We start from the raw sequence: 24,426 nt of genomic DNA, 5'->3' as shown, positions 1-24,426 counted from the left end.
AGGGGACTGTCACCTACAAAGGAGTTCCCATCAGACTGTCAGCAGATTTCTCAAAAGAGACCTTACAGGCAAGAAGGGGCTGGAAAGAGATATTCCAAGTCATGAAAACCAAAGACCTACATCCAAGATTGCTCTATCCAGCAAAGTTTTCATTTAGAATGGAAGGACAGATGAAGTGCTTCTGAGATAAGACCAAGTTCAAGGAGTTCACCATCACCAAGCCCTTATTATATGAAATGTTAAAGGGACTTACCTAAGAAAAAGAAGATAAAAAAGATGAACAGTGAAAGGACAGCAAGCTCACAGTTATCAACAACCACACCTAAAACAAAAGCAAATTAAGAGGACAGCTAGATCAGGAGTGAACCATAGAAATGAAGATCACATGGAGGGTTAGCAACAGGGGAGTGGGAGGAGGAGAGGGGGGAGAAGGTACAGAAAATAAGTAGTATAGACAGTAGGTAGAAAATAGATGTGGGGAGGGTAAGAATAGTAGGGGAAATACAGAATCTAAAGAACTTGAGAGACGTGTTCATGAACTAAAGGGAGGGGAATGGTGGGGGAGGGGTGTGCAGGGTGGAGGGGAATGGGGGAATAGAACAAATGTAATGGCATAATCAATTTAAAAAATGTAAAAAAAAACAAGTTTGGAGCAGGGTGGGGGAGTGGGGAGTGGACAGAGCAATGGGAGAAAATCGGGACAACTGCAATAGACCAACGATAACATAAATAAACAAACAAAAATGCAACAAAATTTAAACTCTCACACTTCATTAGAAAATATTTATTTTACAAGCAGTCACAAAAATACCTTTTATAAAACACATTTTAAATATTTCAACAAAATAAGAATGCTGTTTTACTCACTAAATAAAGATGCCTGGGTCATACAATTACCTAGTTAGTAATAACGGAGTGTCTTTTCACAGTCTGAGCAGGACTGCCAAAATAACATAAAGAGACAGTGTTCTGTCTGCAGGGGTGGAAGATATTCAAAACCTTTAGGGAGAAGATACTCATGAACAATTAAAATTATTAAAGGTAGTTAATAAACCATTAAAATTGTGGTATTAAAGGATATATAATAAGAATTTAGAAAATGATGAAATTGGAATCAAAGCAACTGTAGAAGAAATCATAACCAAGAGTAGCTTATCTTGAACTTCATGGGGTACAGGGCTCTTTTTGGCTGGTCCATCCTTCCTGAACACATACACATACACATAGACATACACAAAACTGTTTTAGAATGGTAAATGAGTTTCTCTGGTTAGGCATCTTTTCTTAAAATGCCTCATAGCAGTCTTGAAGCCAAGAGCTTTATCATCTTAAAGTGGTAGGGTATATGGAAGATTTAATTGACAAAATTCAAGTCCATATTTGGAACACATTGTGATGCGTATATAAGTTCATGTTTGTATTAAAATTTTATGTCTTTTCTACATATAGGTATTCTTCAAAAATAAAAACAACTCCATATTTCAAAAACTCAAATAACTTCAACAAGATAAATACATGACTGTTTTTCATGTTGAAGAAATTCAGAGACAAGCTTTCCTGAATTTCTATGGTCACTCTAATATTTTACCAGAGAACCAGGCTCCTTCAATTTATTTCTATCTTCAAATTGTTTCACGGTCTCAAAATGGCTGCTTCAGCTTCAGCCATCATACCTATATTCTATATAGCAGGAAGAAGCAAGTGCAGATGGATATATCTCTCAGTTAAATAGCTTTTCTGGATGCCTCATTCTTTGACTTTTGCTTACATGTTATTGGATATCCTTATTGTAAAGGGAGGCTTTAGAATATAGTTTTGCCTGAGGACATTGGCACACTGAAATGGAGAAAGTTTTAGTGATCAAGACAGAAGATGAAACTAGCCTTATTTCCTTGAACCAAAGCCTCATATGGAGTAAGACCTTAACTCCCTTCAATTTTGTTAAGGTTGAGAGAGTTTCTACCACTATACAAATAATGCCAAACCACCAAAAATATACAACAATAACTGAAGTGTGAGTTCTGTGAGGAAGATGCCGTGTTTTTTGTTCACTGCTATATCTTTGACACCTATCATAGTGCCCAGATGTTAATAAATTATGCAGTCCCAACAAATTAATAGAAAAACAAATGTCTGATGAAATATTGGTCTGTAATTAGGGTGTAGCTGGGCAGAATGTCTCTGCTGCCATTCTGGTGTGGGCCATTTCCTCTTTAATCATCTGCCTCCGTGTCACTCCATGAGCATCATCTGTGTCCCTTGTCAGGCTGATCCAGTCCAATTCATGTCAACTGTTTTCTTGTCTGTGTAAAACGTGGGCTAATAACATGGTGTTCAAAGTTCAGGGGGTGGAAGGACTGAGCAAAAAGGAGAAAGGACTTGTGGACATGGACAAGTGTGGTGATTGCTGGAAGGAGGGAGTATAAGGGGACTAAATGGTAATGGAAAAACATACAATAAAGAGTGAATCAGAAAATAAAGTAAAAGTTCAGAGTATTCACCAATTGTAATTTTATACAACAAGCTATTTCTATTTTCTGTCGCACATATATAGGCAAACACTACAGTTTCAGTGTTCCGATTCTGTAAGTTAGTTTAGTCTTATGAATTTTTTTAAAAAGCCTTTTCTTTGACACAGTGGCTTTGGCAAAAAGAGAATAACCCAATAGTCTTGGGGTCAAAGGTTTCTTCCTATATCAATTACCCACCAGCAACAAAGGTTAAAAACGGTATGCTTTCTACCTAACAATAGTTCTCTGTGTTCATGTGCATCTGAGTTTAGGTTAAAGAAAAAGCACCTAAATAACTTTCTTGAAAGTTATTGCCCCCCCCTTGTTTCTGAGCTGCCTACTTTCGATTGAAATGGATATAATGTTTATAGTTTGTGATTAATTACCTTATTTTTATACTTTTCTATCTTTTTTAATTGTTCAAGTGAATTAGAGAAGGAAGACAACTGTTCTAAATACATATTGTTAAATTTTGAGACCCAAATCAAACTTGCAATGGCTCAACGTATGCTGAAATATCACAACATTTTCCTATAGCACTGTCACCAAAGAAACTTGACCTTTACACACACAATGACTTTGAATCACTCCATGTAATAAATTCAGATGCTAGAAAATAATGGGGAAACTGAGAGAAACGTCTCTAAGAATGGAGAGAGAGCAAATGTAAAAAAGGTAAGAGATAGGAACCAGGTAAAGCAGGTGTCGAAGACCTTAGGCATAAAAATAGGACTCTGAAAGCAAAGGAACATAATAGATATGACTGCCAAAAACAAATTATAAGAAGTTCAGTAACACAGCCACCTATGCCACCTGAGAATATCCTTCTGATATCATTTCTTGACTAAAGGGACATGTGTTTCATCTATACATCTCAGCATCAAGATATAGATTAAAAAATGTAAGGAATTGTTTCACCAATTGCCAGGTTAAGGTGCACCTTAAGTTTGATGTTTTTGATTATCCTGAAATCTTGAGTCAGATTAATGGTAGATAAATGTTATCAACAAGTTATATTGTCTATATCTAATGTATTTCACTGAAATGTATGAGTTTGTTCCAGAGAAAAAAAATCAGTAGAACGTAAGATCCATGGGGGCGGGTATTTCTGTTTCACTGCCCACCTTCAGCACCTAGAAGAGTGCCTGGCATATGTACTCAATGGATAAATCCAGCAAAAAAATGTGACTCAACACTCAATTAAAAATAAAACATGTATTATCTATAATGTTTCCATGAAGTTAAAAAATCAATTATCCACCTTAGTTGAGAAAGAACACGAACTATATGAAATAGACATGAAGTTTAGAATTCAGAATTTCAACCACACCTATCATATTTACTATAGAAATAACCAATTTTTTTATTTTAGGGATTCACTACAGAGCATTTGAAAGTCACTTGCACGTGTATTGCATAAGAAGAACATGTAAGTTTCTCATCTCATTTCTACTTTCTTTATAAAAGGCAAAGTAAATTTTTAAAACTTCAATTTAAAATTAACAGCAATTATGTTATAAAGATCTACTAATACTATCCTGGGGTCCACATGATAAATTAGAAAACACGTAGGCTTCCACATTACACTAATCCAAACCTCAACTTGTAAGCATTGTGGCCTTGACAAATTGCTTGGCCTTTCTGAAATTGAGTGTTCTCAACTATACAATATGGATGTTATCAGTTCTTATATTACAGTGTAACTATGGGGATAAAATGAGATGATATAAGAGGCGGGACCCCCAGAAACCAGAATTATCTTATGGAGGGTAGGCCCCTTGTAGTACAGGCTTTCCTTGCTTGGTGAGTGTTCTAGGAACCCAATTGTTTTAGTGTACCAGTTTGGGTGTTGTGAGAGGCTGCATTTGGCTTCAGTGAATTCTTTTTAAAGACCCTTTCAACACATTTGCCCATTTCATGATGAGTGATTTACAACCACAGTGCCCACATCGACTTGTGTTTGGCAGTTTTGGACCAAAAACGTCATGACCCCTTTGCCCCATGCCCCCTATTCATCCGATCTTGCCTTGAGTGACTATTTTTTGTTTCCCTAGATGAAAAATAGTACTCAAAGGGAAATATTTTGCTGTCATGAAAGAGGTGAAACAAACAATGGCAGAAGCACTAAAACCTATCAAAATTGATGAGTTCAAAAACTGTTTTAATCAGTGAAAAAAACATCTGGATAGGTGGATTGCATGAAATGTAGACTACGTTGATGAAGACTGAAGTTTACACATTTAAGAGTAAACACACATTTTTTTATAAATGAATTCTGGGTTTTGGGGTCCCCCTCATATCTGAAATTTTTAATATTGTATCAGACACAAAGTACATCTTCAATAATGTTCTTGAATTACACCTTGTGGCCAGAGCAATATGAACTCATTAAATCTCACATGATATTTCACCTCATCTGTTTTTAAAACCATAGAAAATGTATATACAGTTGCTGAAATGCGATGATGTGATGTAATGTCACATTGCTTAACTAAAGTGACTCAGCAGAGTCATTTTCTGAGTTATGCTAAAAAGGAGGAATTTGGAAGGATAAAGCCCTAAATTTGACCTGACCCCACAGTCATTCTCTGATAGGCAAATACTGAAGAATCTAAAAAGTTCAGCACTCTTTCGCATAGCCACAAAGCAAAAGATAATCAAATAGTGACAACAGAAAAATGGTGTGTGGTAAATAATTTCACTGCAGAAAATTCTGTCAAAGCGTTTGACTTTGTAGAGAACATATGACCTATCAGATTTATTCAGCCAGTCAATGTCTGCCTTATTTCAAGTCAATCAAAAATGAAGTGTTTATATACTGCCTGAATTATGCTTAGAAAATATTAGACATTTCATATTGAGTCGTTCATATTTTCCTTGGTATATATTTGCATTAGTAAATTGATTAAATATATTACATACATATATTTAACAAAAATTACTGAGAGAATGAATGGTTCAATGAAACATTTCTGTTAATTTGACACTTCATACTTAACCCCTGTTTTTCATTCCAGACCAAAAAAACTGCAGATAACGTAATAAAATATTCATTAACTGCATCGAAACCCATTTGCAGCAGATGGTCTCTGGAGGGTAAATTTCAAAACATTTGCTAGAGAGCACTGTGCAGAATATGCAGTTGTCCTGACCCAGCAACCAGTGTAAAGAATAGCAAATGCAATAGTCATCAGTAGTAAGGGAGGAGATCCACACTGTGAATCACAATTCAGCTATCTGCTGTCATTGAGTAAGAAAAGGAAAACCATTTGGGGGATTACATAGATAGTTTAAAAAGCAACAGATATGACCATAGTCTTATCAAATTATGGTAAATCCTAAAAATTCTTGATAAAACTTTAAGTGCTCTGCAAGTTCTTAAAGAACTAAAATGTGGGGGAGTATATGGTCTTAGTGAGTGCTGCAGGTATTGCAGAGCAGAAGGAGGGACAGGGAGGAGGAAAAGTATGCATAAAGTAATGAGTGAATGCAGGGGCCAATGTGTGGGTGGATGGATAGATTCAGACAGATGGATAACTAGATAATTAAAAATGTCAGAAACACAAGTGGTAAAAATTCTAATCGGGCTACATGACAAAATATGAATCTAACAAATGTAAGAGGATAATATATCAGGGTAGACTAAACAATTTCTGTTTTGTCCAATTGCCTGCTTTTTCAGAAGAATAAAACAATTATCCAGATTTTTCAAACTCTAATTTTGTGTATCTTACTGACTTTCATTATAAAAAAATACTTTGAGCCCTGGCTGGTGTAGCTCAGTGGATTGAGCGCGGGCCTGCAAACCAGACAATCGCGGTTGGATTCCCAGTCAGGGCACATACCCGGGTTGCTGGCCGGTTCCCTGCAGGCCAGTTCCCAGCAGGGGATGCATGAAAGGCAACCACACATTGATGTTTCTCTCCCTCTCTCCTTCCCTTCCCCTCTAAAGATAAAGAAATAAAATCTTAAAAAAAAAACTTTGAAATTACATTGTTCTTTTGAAAAATTTGCTTAAAACCAATTCTTATTAATAGTAAAAAGTTTGGAAAAATATTTTCTATTGGCTAATGTATGTTTAGTTAATTTATTTTTAATTTTTTAATTATTAAAAAAAACAAAATTGATCACCTTCAGTATTTTTAAGTGTACAATGCAGTAGGGTTAAGTACATTCACATTACTGTGCAACACAACTCCAGAACTTTATCATCTGAATCGAAACTCTGCACCCAATGAGCAAAACTCCTCCATTTTCCCCTCTCCACCAGCTGCTAGTAACTACCGTTTTACTTTCTACTACTATTAATTTTACTACTTTGGATAACTCATATATGTGGAATCATACAGTATTTTTCTTTTGGTGGCAGGCTTATTTCATTTAGCATAGCATTCATACATGTTGTATCATTTTAGATCTTTTTAAGGCTGAACAGCTTCCCATTATATCTATAAACACACACACATATATATAAACATTTTCTTTGTCTTTTCATATACTGATAGATACTTGGATTACTTCCATCTCTTGGCAATTGTGAATAATGATGCTATGAACATAGATGTACCATTATCTCTTCAAGACTCAACTTTTAATTCTTTTTAGATATGTAAGAATTTCTGGATCATGTGGTAGTTTTAATTTTAGTTTCTTGAGGAACTGCCATACCGGTTTCACCATTTCACAATCTCAGCAATAGTGCACAGGAGTTCCAATTTCTCCACATCCCCAACAACATTTGTTATTTTCTGTTCTTTTGATATTAGCCATCCTACTAATTGTGAGGTAGTATTTCACGTTGGTTTTGACTTGCATTTCTCTAATGATTAGTGATGTTAAAAATGTCCTCATTAGTTTATTGACCATTTGTATATCATCTTTGGAGAAGCATCTATTCAAGTTCTTTGTCCATTTTTAAATCAGATTTTTAAATTGAGTTTTAGGGGTTCTTATATATTCTGTGCATCGGCTTCTTATCAGATATGTGATTTGCAAATACTTTCTTCCATTTCATAAGTTGCTTAATTATTCAGTTGATGGTATCCTTGATGCACAGAAGTTTTTAAGTTTGAAGTAGTACTATGTACTATTTTATTTATTTTTGCTAAAATATTGTCTATTTTTCCTTCGTTGTCCATGCTTTTTGTGTCATACCCAAGGAAATCATTCTCATTTCAAATGAAATGAAGCTTTCTTCTGTTTTCTTCTAAAATTTTTATAGCTTTGAGTTTTTCATTTAGGTTTTTAATACCATTTGAGTTAATTTTTGTCAGACGAGTGTCCATTGCAAATTTGTTTCTCTCCCCCCTCCCCTCATGGCCTCCTCTAGGCATTTCCATGAAAAGAACTTTGTATTAAAAATTGATCACCTGCTATTACTTCATATTTTTCTTCTAATACTTACATTTATTTGGAATATTATAATCAACCTCAGCGAAAATTATTGCGATACAATAATAAAAGATTAGCATATCACACAGAGAATAAACAGAAGGAGGTGCTATATACTTAAGACAAAATTTTTATGTTTGGAATAATATAGAGAGGAAAAAACAACATATTTTGACATAAAACAGAAATATTTTTAAGTAACATAATTTTTTGTAAATGGTGGCTGCTCCTTAGTAGTTTGCTTTATATGAGTCTCAATACTTATGGAAAGTTATTAGTCATTTATTTCCCACAGACAAAACGAAAAATAGACACATTCAATGTTTGACCTATAAAATATAAATCCTGGTAATATAATGTTGCACTGTGAATGTGAAAGCATGGTAACTTATTTCCAGGAGAGTCCATATATAATTACAAGATCTGTTATGAGATTCGAGTCTACTCCCCACTTTCTCCATTATGTCACACAAAACTACCTTTGGGTAAAAATCCTATGAGGTTGCACAAAAGTATTCAAAGTTAATTATAAGTAAAACCCCTTAAGATCTTGATGTTACTACTTTAAATATATCATTTATTATCTCAGATGTATCAAGAAACAACTGCTATTGAGACTTTATTCTCTATTCTGTGTGAAATCGAATTCTCTCTGGGGCACTTTATATGACTTATTAAAATAGTCTGTTTGGTAGGCAAACTTTTTCTCACTGTGACCAGAGGACTTTAAAATTGGTGGCAAAGGAATTTCGATATTCTCAGAGAAAAAGAATTACTGAGTTGGGTATTTGCTGTTAGGTTTAATGGTCTAATTTCATGTGAAAATATACATGCAAGCTCAGACATATTTTTATACAAGTATCTGGAAACGAGATATTGACAGACCCTGAAATAAGCAGAAAATTACTCCTGAAATCATGTTTAAAAGCAAATGTTAGATTGATCACATTGGAATAAAAAATATCATGACAAAAATATATTTCAGTGATGTATAATTTGTATTTAAAAGAAAATTATTTTCTATATCTTGGATAACTTAAATATAGGACTAACATTTAAAGAACTATTTTCTTTTCAAATTTATATTATGCTTTTGAAACATGAATTACTAGAGCCTTAATTACTTAAAGTAGGTAAAATCCGTATTCTGTGAAACAAAAAAATATATAGGAGGGGCGACAATTGATGACAAATGTTATAGCTGTCAGTCAAGGCAACCGTTTTGCTAAAAGTTTTCTTCAGAAAGTTTTTATTTTCTTTTTGGACTGTCTTTAGGTGCATTTGTATGAAATCTCACGTATTTTCAACAGGTAGCTTTGCTTTATCATGTTACCAGACTAAGAAGAAAGAATGCTGGCGTGCATAACCAATACATCTTAGAACAATTTACAAACAGGTGAGTCAACAATCAAGTAAGCAAACAAAACCCACCTCTTCCTGTACATGAGAATTTAGTCTGTGATTTTTTTGGTATCCAACTATTAACTGAGAATTTAATATGACTTAATCTTAAAATACCAGAAGTGTAAATTTGATTTTACCAGGAAAATACTTTCAAAGCAAGCAGAATAAAAACTGATGCACTCTTTCATTAGCTCTGCCTAATTTTAAGATAATTTTATATGTGGTCCACTCACAAAATGAAAAATTTGAAAAATCCCAGCTAGATTTAGTGACCTTTTATATGGGCCTAAAATGATCATGTATTATATTGTGAACACTTTACAAACATTTTTTCGAAGCAATTAATGCAATTATGTTTCATTCTAAGCAGCACATATTCTAAATGCAACTCTGCAGATTGAGTTCTCTCTGTCGAAGTAAAATCTGTCAAAATAAAAGTTTATTTAAAATTTTTTTTAAAAAATCACATTATCAGGAATTGCAAGATAAGATTCTCTCCACAAAGATTTCCTCAAAAGCTAGTCTACTGATAGCCATGTGACATGGTGTGATTGTGATTGCCAAAGACAAAGGGCTTTTATATAACAAAGAAGTTCACCAAATAACATTCCACTTCATGTTTATGCGAGAGTTCCACTGACTTCTGAAAATACAATAACTTTTCTAGAACCATGAAATTTTAGATCTAGAACAAAATTTAAAGATAATCTCTAAGGAACTCAAGACCACAAGCTTTAAAAGGCAGAAATTAATAAGGAATAAGGAACAACAAAGATAATAAGAAAAACCCAAAACTACTTTTTTGAAAGTATTGATAATAGATAAACCTCTTGCATGAATGTCCTGGGGGATGGGAGGGAGAAAATGGCAAATAAATAGAATACAAAATGAAGTGAAGGATATATTACATGTACAGTAGACATTTTATACATCATATGAAAATGTGATGAAAATTTTCATGGAAGTAAAGTTGAAATGTTAGATGAAAAGAGCAATTTCCTACTGTGTACTCTAAGAAATAAATAACACAGTTGATCACTGCCACTTAAATACTGAGTCAAGAAGAAAAAAGAAAACTCAAAATGACTGGCCCAGATAAATTTGTAGGCAATTCATACAAAGTTTAAGAAATAGATAATTCATATACCAGTGTCAGACAAAAGAGAAAAAGCCATCCAACATATTTTATGTTAATATTATTTGATACTAAAAATTTACAAAAATGTATAACACTCAATTGTTTAACCAGCCTCACTTATAATTAGAAATGCAAAAATATTATATAAAATACTATTGGAATTGAGTAATTTATTCAAGATTCACCATTAAAAATCTATAAATTTAATGCATTATGCTAATAAATAAAAAGGACTACATGGTAATCCCAAAGACTCCTTTATTAAATTTTTTTCCTAAATGTCTTTCTGTTGTAAGTACTCATCACAAGTATATTCTCAATATGTCATATAAAAGGGTAAGCAAAAGTAGGTTGACAGTAATGAGTCCACAAAACAGAGCTATTCTTTATTTCAATTTATTTATTAATTATTATATTATTTATTATTATTAACCTATATCTTTCACAAATATTTGTCCTCCCCTTTCATAAATAATGCGATAGAAGACTGGAAATGTTTTATTTCCCTTCAGAATAATTACAAATTAGCAGCTTTTCTATTTTAAATTAGAAATACTATTTTTTGTTGTCTCCATCACTAAGTTTGGAATGTCACTGGGCCTATTATACCTAGAAAATTTCAAACAAGGTCAGAACTAAAAATTTAATAAAATAAAAAATCAATATATATATTATTCAATAAACTTAATTATTTATAATTATTAATAACTGTTTAATAATTTGATTGAATGTATAATAAAATATAAATAACTATAACTATAAATAAATAAAATATAAGTAAATAAAATATAAATAACTATATTTTATAGTATATAAAATATACCATTACCTAAGCCTATGACATCTCTAATTGATATTGGCTGACAACCTAAATATGATGAGGATCAGATTTTATGAGTAACTGTACAAATTTAACATACCCAATAATTTTACATAACCTTACCCCATTAAAATATTGAGTGTGCAAATTCTAACTAAAGGAGTAGAACAATCAGAGCAGAGAGGAGCTCCCATCAGAACAAAAGAAGCTACTCCAGAGCTCCTCTCCTCCTTTTCCTCCTCCTCCTCCCGCCCCCTTCCCCATCCTCTGTCCTAAAAAAATCTGGTTAACTCACACACAACAAAACTTAATTTGTCCATCTAGATTTAAACAGTATGAGTTCAAGAAAGTTTTAAGTATATTTGTAAATTTAAACAATTAGTTGCCTGAGATATGATTGATTGGAACTGTGTGGAGGTATTTGTATATTGGCTGATCATGCCATACATTTTCACCATCAGTTAGATTAAGAATTCCTAAGGGATGCCCTAGCTTCCTTGAGACCATAAAGTCTTTGATCAAGATGCAAGAATTCTCTAAGGGATCCATGCAAGGTAACTGATATCTCTTGCCTTAGGGAGAGAATGAGTTCCAAAACTTTGGTATAGACAAATATTCCTCAAATTTAGGGCTTTACCTTGTGTAGATCAATTTAGGTTTTATTCTACATAGACTAAAGCACTTAATTAGTGATGGATTTAGCAATGATATATATACAGACTTAATTTTTTAAATGAAAATTTTCGACAATGTTATTAGAAAGCTAAAATAATAATGCAAATATTACAGATACTAGTATCTGAATATTTATTTTTATCCACCAAGTATAGGGTAATCAAATGTTAAAGAAAAATGTCTTTTAAATGATAATCTCAACTTACATGTGTCTTACTGTTTTTTTTATGCCAAAAAATTAAAAATCACTACATGAAATAAGACTATATTTGCAAGATATGAATTGTTTCTCTTCCTTAAAAATGTAATGCCTGATAATTTTACTAATGTGGTGATTTATTTCCAAATTTAAACCAATGCTTTGTTTACTTTAAACAAGGTTTATAAAATACTAGATTACTTCTGCCCTTGTAGGAAGAATCTCTTACTGGAATACAAAATAAATTCTTTGATTATTCACTAGCTTTGTTGTTTCCAACTTTATTTAAAATGTGTTCTTTAAAAGGGCTTCAGTGATTGCCAAAAAAAACATAAATGGCAAGCATAAAGGAGTTCTCAGTTTATCACATTAAATTGGATATTTCACAATGGCTCCATCAAAAAATTATATGAGAATCTTTCATTTTCAAAACTATACATGCCTAAAATAGAATGATAAACATGCTGTCACCAATCTAAAGGAAGACAGGACTCTATTCTGAAATTACAACTATTCATTCCTTGTGTATAAAACAATTTGGATTATTTTGAAAAAAATCAAAGGAATAACTATTGAAGGAAATTAAGTTTAATTGATTTCATGTGAAAAAATATTCAACAGAATGAACATCACTTGAACAAGAATCTTAGGTTAAATAGTTTCAATTCTACCATCTTTATATAGTGTAGTAAAGATTATTTGGTGTTTATTACAGCTGTAAACATTTAATGGCTGATAATTAAATAAACAGCATCCATAGTGAATCCTGCAAAATTTAATTAAACATAACACACACAGATGTGAGATTTAAATTACCATTTATAATTACATGTAAAATACAATTGCTGATATGAGTACATGAAATTCTGAGAGAGATTTGCAATTTCATCTCATTTTAAGCAATTTTTGTTTTGAAGTCCTTATTCTACTTTTTATTATGAAGTGCTTTGTCAACAGAAAAAATAGTATGTCAAATGTGCTCATGAAAGTTGGTTCTGAGTGAAGACATACTGTCTCAGAAAAATTTTTAATATATTCATCCAAAAATTTAGTAAAAAAAGAAGATGGAAATAGTATTTGAGTATTATAAAAAGTCAATGAAAAATATTACATTGTAATATTGATTTAGAGTGAGCTTCAAAATGCTTATATGAAAAATCTGTTAAATATTGAGAAATTTTTAGCCTCCTTTATTCATTATTAAAGATGCCTATGGTATTTTTATCTATCCAATGCACAGGAAATAAGTGAACATGAAGAATTTTAGAGATGATTATGCAGACTAACTGATTGCATATATCATTCAATATACCTTTCATAACAGTAATTATTCACCAGCTTATTCATGATACATTCCTCTATGGAATTAGAAAACAAAAGTGGAATGTGCCAAAGACTAAATTCAATTTGCACCGTTCTCCAATCCTGTATGTCTATAACGTTTTAAGATCATAAATGTTTATGATGAGAATCTTGTGAGTGAGGACTCTGAGATCAGAAATGCAAATGGCTAAGGTTCAAGTGCTTAACAAAGAATGGTGTGAACCTCCATAATTTCCATTTTCACAGTCATAAAAAAGGCACAATATACATTTCAGTAAACTATAGGAGTGAATTACACCCTAATATCTAAATTAATTACCTGATCATTCTTGATTAACACTTCTCTTGTCACTATTGTATTGCAAAGAACTACTAAATTTAAAAACCTGCAGGTAACCTGATAGAAAAGTATAAATTATGTATTCAACAAGAAATAATTTGTCAGATCTCATATGCTTATTATATGCATATATAGTACTGTACATGTCTATGACATTTAAAAGTAGATGAAACAGTCTCACGGTTATTTAAAGAGAGGATTTCAATAAAGAAAAATGGATCGATCCTGGCAATGGAGCTGTCTAAGGCTCCATATGCATGTGACAGTTTCTTATTTACATGTGGTCCATGTTTATGCATATTCAGAAGAATACAGCTGCTACCCCATTCTCCAGAAATCACAGACACTGGTCAAGTCTACAAACAGTAGCCACATTTGAGCTTCTAATGTACTTATCATGAAAAGCTAGAAGCTCTAATGCTAGGGAGGGAGAAAAGCAGCACAATTGCTTTAAAAAGATAAGACATTTTCCAAAAAACAAATACTTTGTATTCAATTCAGCTCCTTTAGGTGCTGTTATGTTATAGGAATTCTGCTGGTGATGAAAACAGCATTCAGCCAATCAAGTGGTGATACCATAGTGCCAGCCAAAGTAGATGCCTAGGGTTTAAAATAACCCTGATGAATAATTCATAGAGCTGATGTTTATGCAAATTAGAGAATCATGCACCCACCTGACCACCAAGGGAAGAAAAAAAATATGGGGAAAAAAAAAACCCACCGTGCTTTTAGCATTCTCCAGAACCTATGTAATCAAATGATAATATTCTTTCATTAAATGCATCAAGGAATTACAATTCTTACCTGGTTAGTTTGTAGGGCCTTCAGATTTTCTGGATGAAATAACTGACTGTGCATGCAACCAATAAAACTGAACTGAAAAGCTGATTAAGGGCACTTACTTAATGCAAAGCCACTCACTGAATATTCATATGATGCCTGTGTTTATGCAAATTAAAGCAAAAGAAAGCCCAAGGGGATTGGTTGCCATAGCCCACAAATACTGTGTACAGCAGAAAATATAGAGAGTAGTGACAAATAAATCTGGAAATTCATAGCTTTGGAGCAACAAAGGAGAAATAGTAAAATGTTAAGAAGCCTAGGTGAATTACAGTTTTAAAGTGCTTTATTTAATCATATTATTTTAGGATTATTGATTATTTCCACCAGGTAGTGATCTATAATTATCTTAACGCCAAAAGATGCCATCACTCGTGTTTGTCAGCTTTACTTATCCTACATTTATATAAGCAGACCCCTGAAGCATAGAACAGTAAAGAAGAAATAATAATAATAATAATAATAATAATATGATGCAATATACTGATAACCAAACCTGGGGCCATGTGTGGCCCTTTTTAACTATTTTGAGTAGTGAGCCTTCAGTGGTAAAATCTTACCGGAGTGTGAAGTGTCAATGGAAGACCTCCAACATTAGGTTGAGCTTTTTGCTTTCTTAATGCTGATCTGCTTCATTTGAAATGGAGATTATTTTACATTAGAATAGATACTGTGGGTCTTTTGGCCAGGGAGATTCTGGTCCATGCAGTTTTAAAATCCAAGGGTTTTCACTTTTGAAGCCAAAATGCAATAGTGTTCTCTGGAATGCATGCTAGTAGGAACTGTCCTAATCATAACAAAATATGAATCCTCACATACAGTGTATGTACATGAGAACCAATTACAGACATTGGCAAGATTCTTAATATTTAAATGATACAATGGATGTCTGGCCTAAGATGTTTTACATTGTCAAAGATATTCTCCACTTTTTTTTTTTTTACTTTTTAGTAAGTAAGAGGTAGAGTTACTAAAAGTGCTGGAATGTCTCTGGGTCGGTTTTTTATTTACCTTTTTCCTGTTTTCTCAAACATATGTTCTAAACTTCACAAATAAAAAGACAGTGTTTTCCATGGTAGTCACCATTGACTGAAAAGTATTTATCCATTTCCAATATCTTCCTAATAATTATCACACCCTCCCTTCACAGTCATTCTGGTCTCCCCCATGTAACCTAATGAATTTTCAAATACTTCTAAGAAATAAAAATATTTAGAACAACTTGAGCATCTATACAAAGCCAGCTACCATTACCCTAAAAAGCTATAAAAACAAGACCCAATGTTTCATTATCTTGACTGTTATGGCATCAGGGGTGTATGCATATGTCTAAACTCATAAAACTGTATTCATTAAGTATATACAGTTTTTTGCATATCAATTAGACCTCAAGAGAGCCAGAGGAAGAAAAAAGACTGGACCCAGTTCCTGGACACTATTTTCCTAGAAGGCTTTTAGAAACAAAGAGGCTCCTTTGTAGCACCTTACAGTTGCCTAATTACAGTGTTCATGGCTTCAGACAGTTTCCCTTCTTTTACAGTTACTCACTGGCTTTACATGAGAGTAATCTTTGTGAATGTATATTTATCTGTATCTACATACATTTCCTGTAGCTGGTAGCATATGTATGTATTGGTTCTAATCACTGTTTCTTTAAAATTTTCTTAAGTCTCAAAATTGACTTAGAAAGCACAATATGATTAACATAACAAGTATTTACCAACAAAGTTGGTAAAATTTTAGAAGCTGTAAATTTCCACTATTGTTTCTTGGCTACTTGTCTTGTTTTATTTATTAATTATTATATTCACACTTATTTGTTCCAAAATACAGAATAAAAATTAATGGGCAACCAGTAGTGCACCTGCCTAGAAATCATGCAATTCTTTTCTCTTCTACTTAATTAAGAACATTATTATTCAGAGGGTGGACTGATACTTTCTTAAACTTTCTAATTAAGTAATTCTAAATGTAAAACTCCTAAGAAATAATATTAAGGTTAATCAGCAACAGTTGCCTTTTATTAAGCTTCCTAATCCAAGAAAATTATTTTTTTTGAAAAAATAATTTTTTCAGTGGACATTAATAATGATCTAGTCCCCAGTTTTTTCTCTAAAGAATATTTTTTCATGTAGCTTAATTCCCAATAAAATGTTTTCTGATAAAATATTCTTCAATAGCTAATAATTATGATAATTATAATATTTGATTTTGATTTCAATATAATTTCCCTCATTGAAATCTCTGGAAGAAATGCTAAGATACAAAACCAAACAACAACAGGACAATACACTTTCATGTAAGTAAATTCAGATTTTTTTTAAACATCAAAATTTTCAAACTTTCAAAATAAAATTTAAACACATTTCCATCAGGACCAGTTATTGGTTATTTAAACTGCAATGGTCATGCTTTGGTTGCAAGAAAAGTAAGGTTTCCTTCAGAAAGCTATATTTTCAAAGAAAACACATCACACACACACACACACACACACATCTCAAAATAAGTATGAGAGCAAGATATGAGTGGGTATTATTAATGTCATCCTTTGTGAGATTCCCAAAATCATTAATGGGATTTTTCTCTCCTTTTCTTGGATTGAATCTCTTAATCTCTGGTCATGTACAACTCTGGGGTATTTTTGACAACTTTAAAATATTTACAAACCAAATCCAAACTGCCCTAGGCCATGGTCACCTCAGCCCTCTTATTCTGCATCTGTGCAGGGCGTGCATAGCTTATTCAGGGAACCAGGTTCTGTAGAAAACCAGAATAGTCTATTCCACATAAAATAGCCCCATATTTCTGAAACAGAGTTAACTGATTTAAATGACAGATTCATAATTTCCAGGTTCATAACTCATTCATTTACTCTATGGTCACAATGAAACCCTAAAGTATTTATAAATTCTTTTAAATGTTTCATAAAGATAAAGTTCATCTTATTTGCTTTTTATATTATAAGCTCAGTCTCTCTTTTGAAGCCAATTCTTTGGGCTTTGTGTAATCAATCCAAACAATATTAAATATCAATGAACATACATAGGTAATTAAAACTCAATTAGCACAACAATCAGGTAAAACTGGGGGTCCTTTGTCCCACATAAAAAATTTGGCCAGGGGCTGGCTCTATACAGATATATATATATATATATATATATATATATATATATATATATTGTATGTATATATATATATATACACACACACACACACAGAGGCACACACACATGCATATGCATATACATATATATGTGTGTATATATGTATATGTGTGTTTGCTTTATATGTATGCACATATACACATATATAAATATATTTGGTCTAGAAATTTTTTTTGATATTTTATTTTTTCTCTTTTTTAATTGTTCTTCAAGTACAGTTGTCTCCATTTTCTCCCTACCTCTCCCCTTACCCCAGCCATTCCTACCTCCCACCCTTGACCTTACCCCCCTTTGGCTTTGTCCATATGTCCTTTATACATGTTCCTTGACAACACTTCCCCCTTTTCCCCCAATTATCCTCTTCCACCTCCCCTCTGGTCACTGTCAGTTTGTTCTTAATTTCAATATCTCTGGTTATATTTTGCTTGCTTGTTTGTTTTGTTGATTAGGTTCCACTTATAGGTGAGATCATATGGTATTTGTCTATCACTGCTTGGCTTATTTCACTTAGCGTAATGCTCTCCAGAACCCTCCATGCTGTCTAGAAATATTTTTAAATTAAAATTACAAGATTTTGCATAAAAAACAGAATTTTCTGGTTTTCTTAGAAAATCAGAAGGTGCATCACTCAGGGATGGCATTCCCACAAAGTAAAGTAACAAACCCCCCGGATATAGGAAGCAGTACTCCCTCTAAGGAGGTCCTGAGAGCTCCATCTACCAGGAGTTCTCATCAAGATGCTTTGCCCTTCTATGTTGTCCCTGGAGGCATCTGAATTTGTAACCTGAGACATTTGATTTAGAGTTGTGAAACCTGGGGTGATACAGAATTTTGAGACTGTTTTCAATCTGCTGTACTTGTCTAATTTTTTATGTTTTTATTTGATAGGTACATGTTTATAAAATTATTATTCAAGAAGTAAATTGGAATGAAAAGTGACTTGCACGGAATGTAAGTTGCCATTAAGTGGCCAGGCTGCTTCCATGTGTACATTTTGATGATTTTGCTTATATGGAATATCGCCCTGCTGTCCTTTTTATAACATTAACAAAAACATCTGTAAAAGAAAAGTGAAAAAAATCAGTACTAATATTTACAGATTATTTTCTATAACAAACTAAAACACACGCACACACACATACCTAGGTAGATTAGGTCGTTACTAATTTAACAATGTCCTTTTTTAGTAATCACTCCAAAAAGAGAATCTCTGGGTTCTTTTGTCTTTCCTCCTTCCTTCAGTTTTCAAATACCTCAACTTCCTAGGGATCACAGTCCCCATGGTTCTCCTCATAAAATTTATTTATTTATTTAATAATTTTATTTAGTTATTTTTCAAGTACAGTTTTTTGTCTATTTCTCCCATCCCAGCCCCCCCCCAGCCCCATGCTCCCCACCTCCCTCCCATTTCCACTCCCTTAGTTCTTGTCTCTGTGTCCTTCATATTTGTTCCTCCAAATCCCTCCCTCTTTTCCCCCTTAAATTCCCTTCCCTCTCCCCTCTGGTCACTGTCCCCTTGTTCTCTATTTCAGTGTCTTTGTTTTTATTCTGCTTGCTTGTTTGTTTTGTTGTTTAGCTTCCTGTTAAAGGTGAGATCATATGGTATTTGTCTTTCAGCACCTGGCCTATTTCACTCGGCATAATGCTTTCCAGTTCCATCCATGTTGTTGCAAAGAGTAGTAGCTCCTTCTTTCTCTCTGCTGCATAGAAATCCATTGTGTATATGTACCACAATTTTTTGATCCATTCATTTACTGATGGGCACCTAGGTTGCTTCCAACTCTTGGCTATTGTAAATTGTGCTGCTATGAACATTGGGGTGCATAGGTTCTTTTGAATTGGTGTTTCAGGGTTCTTAGGATATAATCCTAGCAGTGGAATTACTGGGTCAAAAGGTAGGTCCATTTTTATTTTTCTGAGAAAATTCCATACTGTTTTCCATAGTGGTTGTACCAGTCTGCAATCCCACCAACAGTGAACTAAGGACCCCTTTTCCCCACAACCTCTCCAACATTTTTGTTGGTTGCTTTGTTTATGATAGCCATCCTGACTGGTGTAAAGTGGTATCTCATTGTGGTTTTAATTTGCATTTCTCTGATAGCTAACAACATTGAGCATCTCTTCATGTGTCTCTGGATATTCTGTATGTCCTCCTAGGAAAAGTGTCTGTTCAAGTCCTTTTCCCATTTTTTAATTGGGTTAGATGTCTTCTTAGAGTGTAGTCGTGTAAGTTCTTTGTATATTTTGGAGATTAAACCTTTGTCTGAGGTATCATTGGCAAATATGTTTTCCCATACAGTTGGTTGTCTTTTTAATTTAATACTGTTTTCTTTAGCCACGCAGAAGCTTTTTATTTTGATGAGGTCCCATTTGTTAATTCTTTCCTTTATATTCCTTGCTCTAGGGGACATATCAGTAAAAATGTTGCTGCGTGAAATATCTGAGATTTTCCTGCCAATGTTCTCCTCTAGGACTTTAATGGTGTCATGGCTTATATTTAAGTCTTTATCCACCTTGAATTTATTTTGGTGTACGGTGTAAGTTGGTGCTCAAGTTTCATTTTTTTGCATGTAGCTGTCCAGTTCTCCCAACACCATTTGTTGAAGAGGCTATCTTTACTCCATTTTATGTTACTGCCCCCTTTGTCAAATATTGATTGACTGTAAAGAGTTGGGTTGGTTTCTGGGCTCTCTGTTCTGTTCCATTGGTCTATGTGCCTGTTTTTATGCCAGTACCAGGCTGTTTTAATCACAGTGGCCTTGTAATACAGTTTGATATCAGGTATTGTGATCCCTCCTACTTTGTTCTTCTTTCTCAAAAGTGCAGCTGCTATTAGGGGTCTTTTATGGTTCCATACAAATTTTTGAAGTGTTTGTTCTATGTCTGTGAAATATGCCATTGGTACTTTAATAGATATTGCATTGAATCTGTATATTGCTTTGGGTAGTATGGACATTTTGATGATGTTAATTCTTCCAATCGATGAACATGGTATATGTTTCCATTTGTTTGTGTCTTCCCTGAGTTCTTTCTTCAGTGCTGTGTAGTTTTCTGCATACAGGTCTTTTACCTCCTTGGTTAGGTTTATTCCCAGATATTTTATTTTTCTTTTTGCTATATTGAATGGGATTTTTTTCTCGATTTCTGCTTCTGCTGACTCATTGTTAGTATACAAAAATGCCTTTGATTTCTGGATATTGACTTTGTATCCTGCTGTTTTGCAAAATTCATTAATTAGTTCAAGCAGTTTTTGGGTAGAGTCTATAGGATTTTCCATGTACACGATCATGTCATCTGCAAACAGTAATAGTTTTGTTTCCTCCTTTCCTATTTGGATGTTTTTTATTTCCTTTTCTTGCCTAATTGCTGTGGCCAAAACTTCCAAAACTATATTGAATAGAAGTGGTGAAAGTGGACATCCTTGTCTTGTTCCTGATCTTAGTGGAAAAGCTTTTAGTTTTTGCCCATTGAGTATGATATTGGCTGTAGGTCTCTCATATATGGCCTTTATTATATTGAGGAATGCTCCCTCTATTCCCACTTTGCTAAGTGTTTTTATTATAAATGGGTGTTGTACCTTATCAAAAGCTTTTTCTGCGTCTATTGATATGATTATGTGGTTTTTGTCTTTGCTTTTCTTTATGTGATGTATTACATTTACTGATTTGCGAATGATGAACCACCCTTCCATCCCTGGGATGAATCCCACTTGGTCATGGTGTATGATCTTTTTGATATATTGTTATATGTGATTTACCAATATTTTGTTGAGGATTTTAGCGTCTACGTTCATCAGCAATATTAGCCTGAAGATCTCTTTCTTTGTTGTGTCTCTATCTGGTTTTGGAATTAGGATGATGCTGGCTTCATAAAAAGAATTTGGGAGTTTTCCATCCTTCTGGATTTTTTGGAATAGTCTGTGAAGAATAGGGGTTAGCTCTTCCTTAAATGCTTTGTAGAATTCTCCTGTGAAACCATCTGGTCCAGGGCTTTTGTGTGATGGGAGTTTTTTGATTACTGCTTCGATTTCTTTTGCTATTATTGGTGTGTTCAGATTTTCTGTTTCTTTTTCATTAAGTTTTGGAAGATTATATTTTTCTAGAAATGTGTCCATTTCCCCTAGGTTTTCAAATTTCTTGGCGTACAGTTCTTCATAGTAATTTCTTACAATCCTTTCTATTTCTGTGGTATCAGTTGTAATCTCTCCTGTTTCATTTCTGATTGTGTTTATTTGTGTCCTCTCTCTTCTTTTCTTGATGAGCCTACTTAAAGGCTTGTCTATTTTGTTTATCTTTTCAAAGAACCAACTCCTGCATTCATTGGTCCTTAGAATTGTGCTTTTTTTTCTATGTCATTTAGTTCCGCTCTAATCTTGGTTATTTCCTTCCTTCTGCTTGCTCTGGGCTGTCTTTGTTGTTGTTCCTCGAGTTCTTACAGGGGTAGGGTTAAGTTGTTTGTTTGAAATGTTTCTATTTTCTTTAGGTAGGCCTGTATTGCTATAAACTTTCCTCTCAGGACTGCCTTCACTGTGTCCCATAAGTTTTGGGTTGTTGTGAGTTCATTTTCATTTGTTTCCAGAAACTTTTTGATTTCTTCCCTGATTTCATTCTTGACCCATTCATTGTTTATTAGCATACCATTCAGCCTCCATGATTTTGGGCGGTTTGGGTTTTTTCCTTTGGGGTTGGTTTCCAATTTCAGTCCCTTGTGGTCAGAGAAAATGCTTGGTATGATTTCCATATTCTTGAATTTGTTGAGGCTTGTTTTGTGCCCTATCATGTGATCTATCTTTGAGAATGTCCCATGTGCATTTGAAAAGAATGTGTATTTAGCTTCTTTGGGGTGAAGAGCTCTGTATATATCAGTTAGGTCCATTTCATCAAGGGTGTTGTTTAATGCCGCAATGTCTTTGTTGATATTTTGTTTGGAAGATCTGTCCATTTTTTATAGTGGGGTGTTAAAATCCCCAACTATAATTGTGTTGCTGTCGATATCTTTCTTGAATTCCTCTAAGATTTTCTTGATATATTTGGGTGCTCCTATGTTTAATGCATATATATTTATGATGTTAATGTCTTCTTGGTGGATTCTTCCCTTGAGTATTATGAAGTGACCTTCTGGGTCTCTCCTTATGGCCCTCTTTTTGAAGTCTATTTTGTCCGATATGAGAATTGCTACCCCAGCTTTTTTTTCTTGTCCATTTGCTTGGTAAATTTGTTTCCAGCCTTTCATTTTTAGTCTGTGATGGTCTTTTGTCCTGAGGTGGGTCTCTTGTAGGCAGCATATGTGAGGGTCATGCTTTCTTATCCATTCAGCTATTCTGTGTTTTGATTGGAGCATTTAATCCATTTACATTTAAGGTTATTATTGATGGGTACTTATTCATTGCCATTTTTGTACCTGTGTTCCTCTCTGTCTCTCACTTTTCCTTCCTTTCCTTAAAGCAGTCCTTTTAGTATTCCTTGTAGGACTGGTTTGGTGGAGGCATATTCTTTTAGACTTCTTTTGTCTTTGTAGCTCTTTATTTGGCCTTCTCTCTTGATTGAGAGCCTTGCTGGGTATAGTAGCCTTGGTTGTAGGCCTCTGGTTCTCATTTCTTGGAATATTTCTTGCCATTCTCTTCTTGCTTGGAGTGTTTCCATTGAGAAGTCAGTAGCTAACCTTATTGGGGCTCCCTTGTATATTACTTCTTTTTTCTCCCTTGCTGCCTTTAAGATTCTCTCTTTGTCTTGGAATTTTGCCATTTTGATGATGATGTGTCTTGAAGTGGGCCTCTCTGGATTCCTCTTGATTGGGACTCTCTGTGATTCCTGGATTTGTGTGACTTTTTTCTCTCATCAAATTAGGAAAGTTTTCTCTCATTACTCTTTCAAATATGTTTTCTATCCCTTGTTCTTCCTCTTCTCCTTCTGGTATCCCTCTTATTCGGATATTATTACATTTCATATTGTCTTGTATTTCTCTTAATCCCTCTTCTTTCTTTCTGAGTTTCTTTTCATTTTCCTGCTCTTTCTGTGAGATTCTTTCTACCTTGTCCTCCAATTTGCTAATCTGATCCACCACTTCATCTATTCTACTTTTGAAACTTTCTACTGTGTTCTTCAATTCGGAAATTGTTCTTAATTTCCTCTTGTCTCTTGCTTATATTTTCTATTTCCTTTTTCATGTTTATGTAGTTTGCAGAGAGATCATTGTAGCTCCCCTGTAGTTTCTGGTAGCTCATTGTGAGCTCTTTGAACTTCATGATAACCAGTGCTTTGAATTCACTATCTGATAGTTGATTAGCCTCTATTTCATCTAACATTCTTTCTGAAGCCTCTGCTTTTTCTTTCATTTGGGGATTGTTTCTTTGTCTTCCCATTGTTTTTGAGATTCTTCTTGTTAGCCTCAGCTTCTAAAATTGATCTGTTCTGACTCCCTGGGTTTATGTTGTGAACCTCTGTGGTATAATAATACCTGTGAATTTCAGTGGTGCAGACTCCTTCAGGTATCTGGATGTTCTCCATTTCCACCTACTCCTTTTATCGTGTATGTGTAATCAGTTGTAGGAGGAGGCAAAATGGTTTATGACAGCAGAAGAGTTTTTTATGATATTTACAGTCACAGCCGGTAGAGAGGAGAC

This window comes from Artibeus jamaicensis, unplaced genomic scaffold (assembly GCF_021234435.1).
Source record: "Artibeus jamaicensis isolate MK-2021 breed Jamaican fruit bat unplaced genomic scaffold, CSHL_Jam_final contig_373, whole genome shotgun sequence".
In the NCBI taxonomy this organism is placed as follows: Eukaryota; Metazoa; Chordata; class Mammalia; order Chiroptera; family Phyllostomidae; genus Artibeus; species Artibeus jamaicensis.
The sequence above is the reverse complement of the archived record's forward strand: the minus strand, read 5'-3'. Positions refer to the sequence as shown.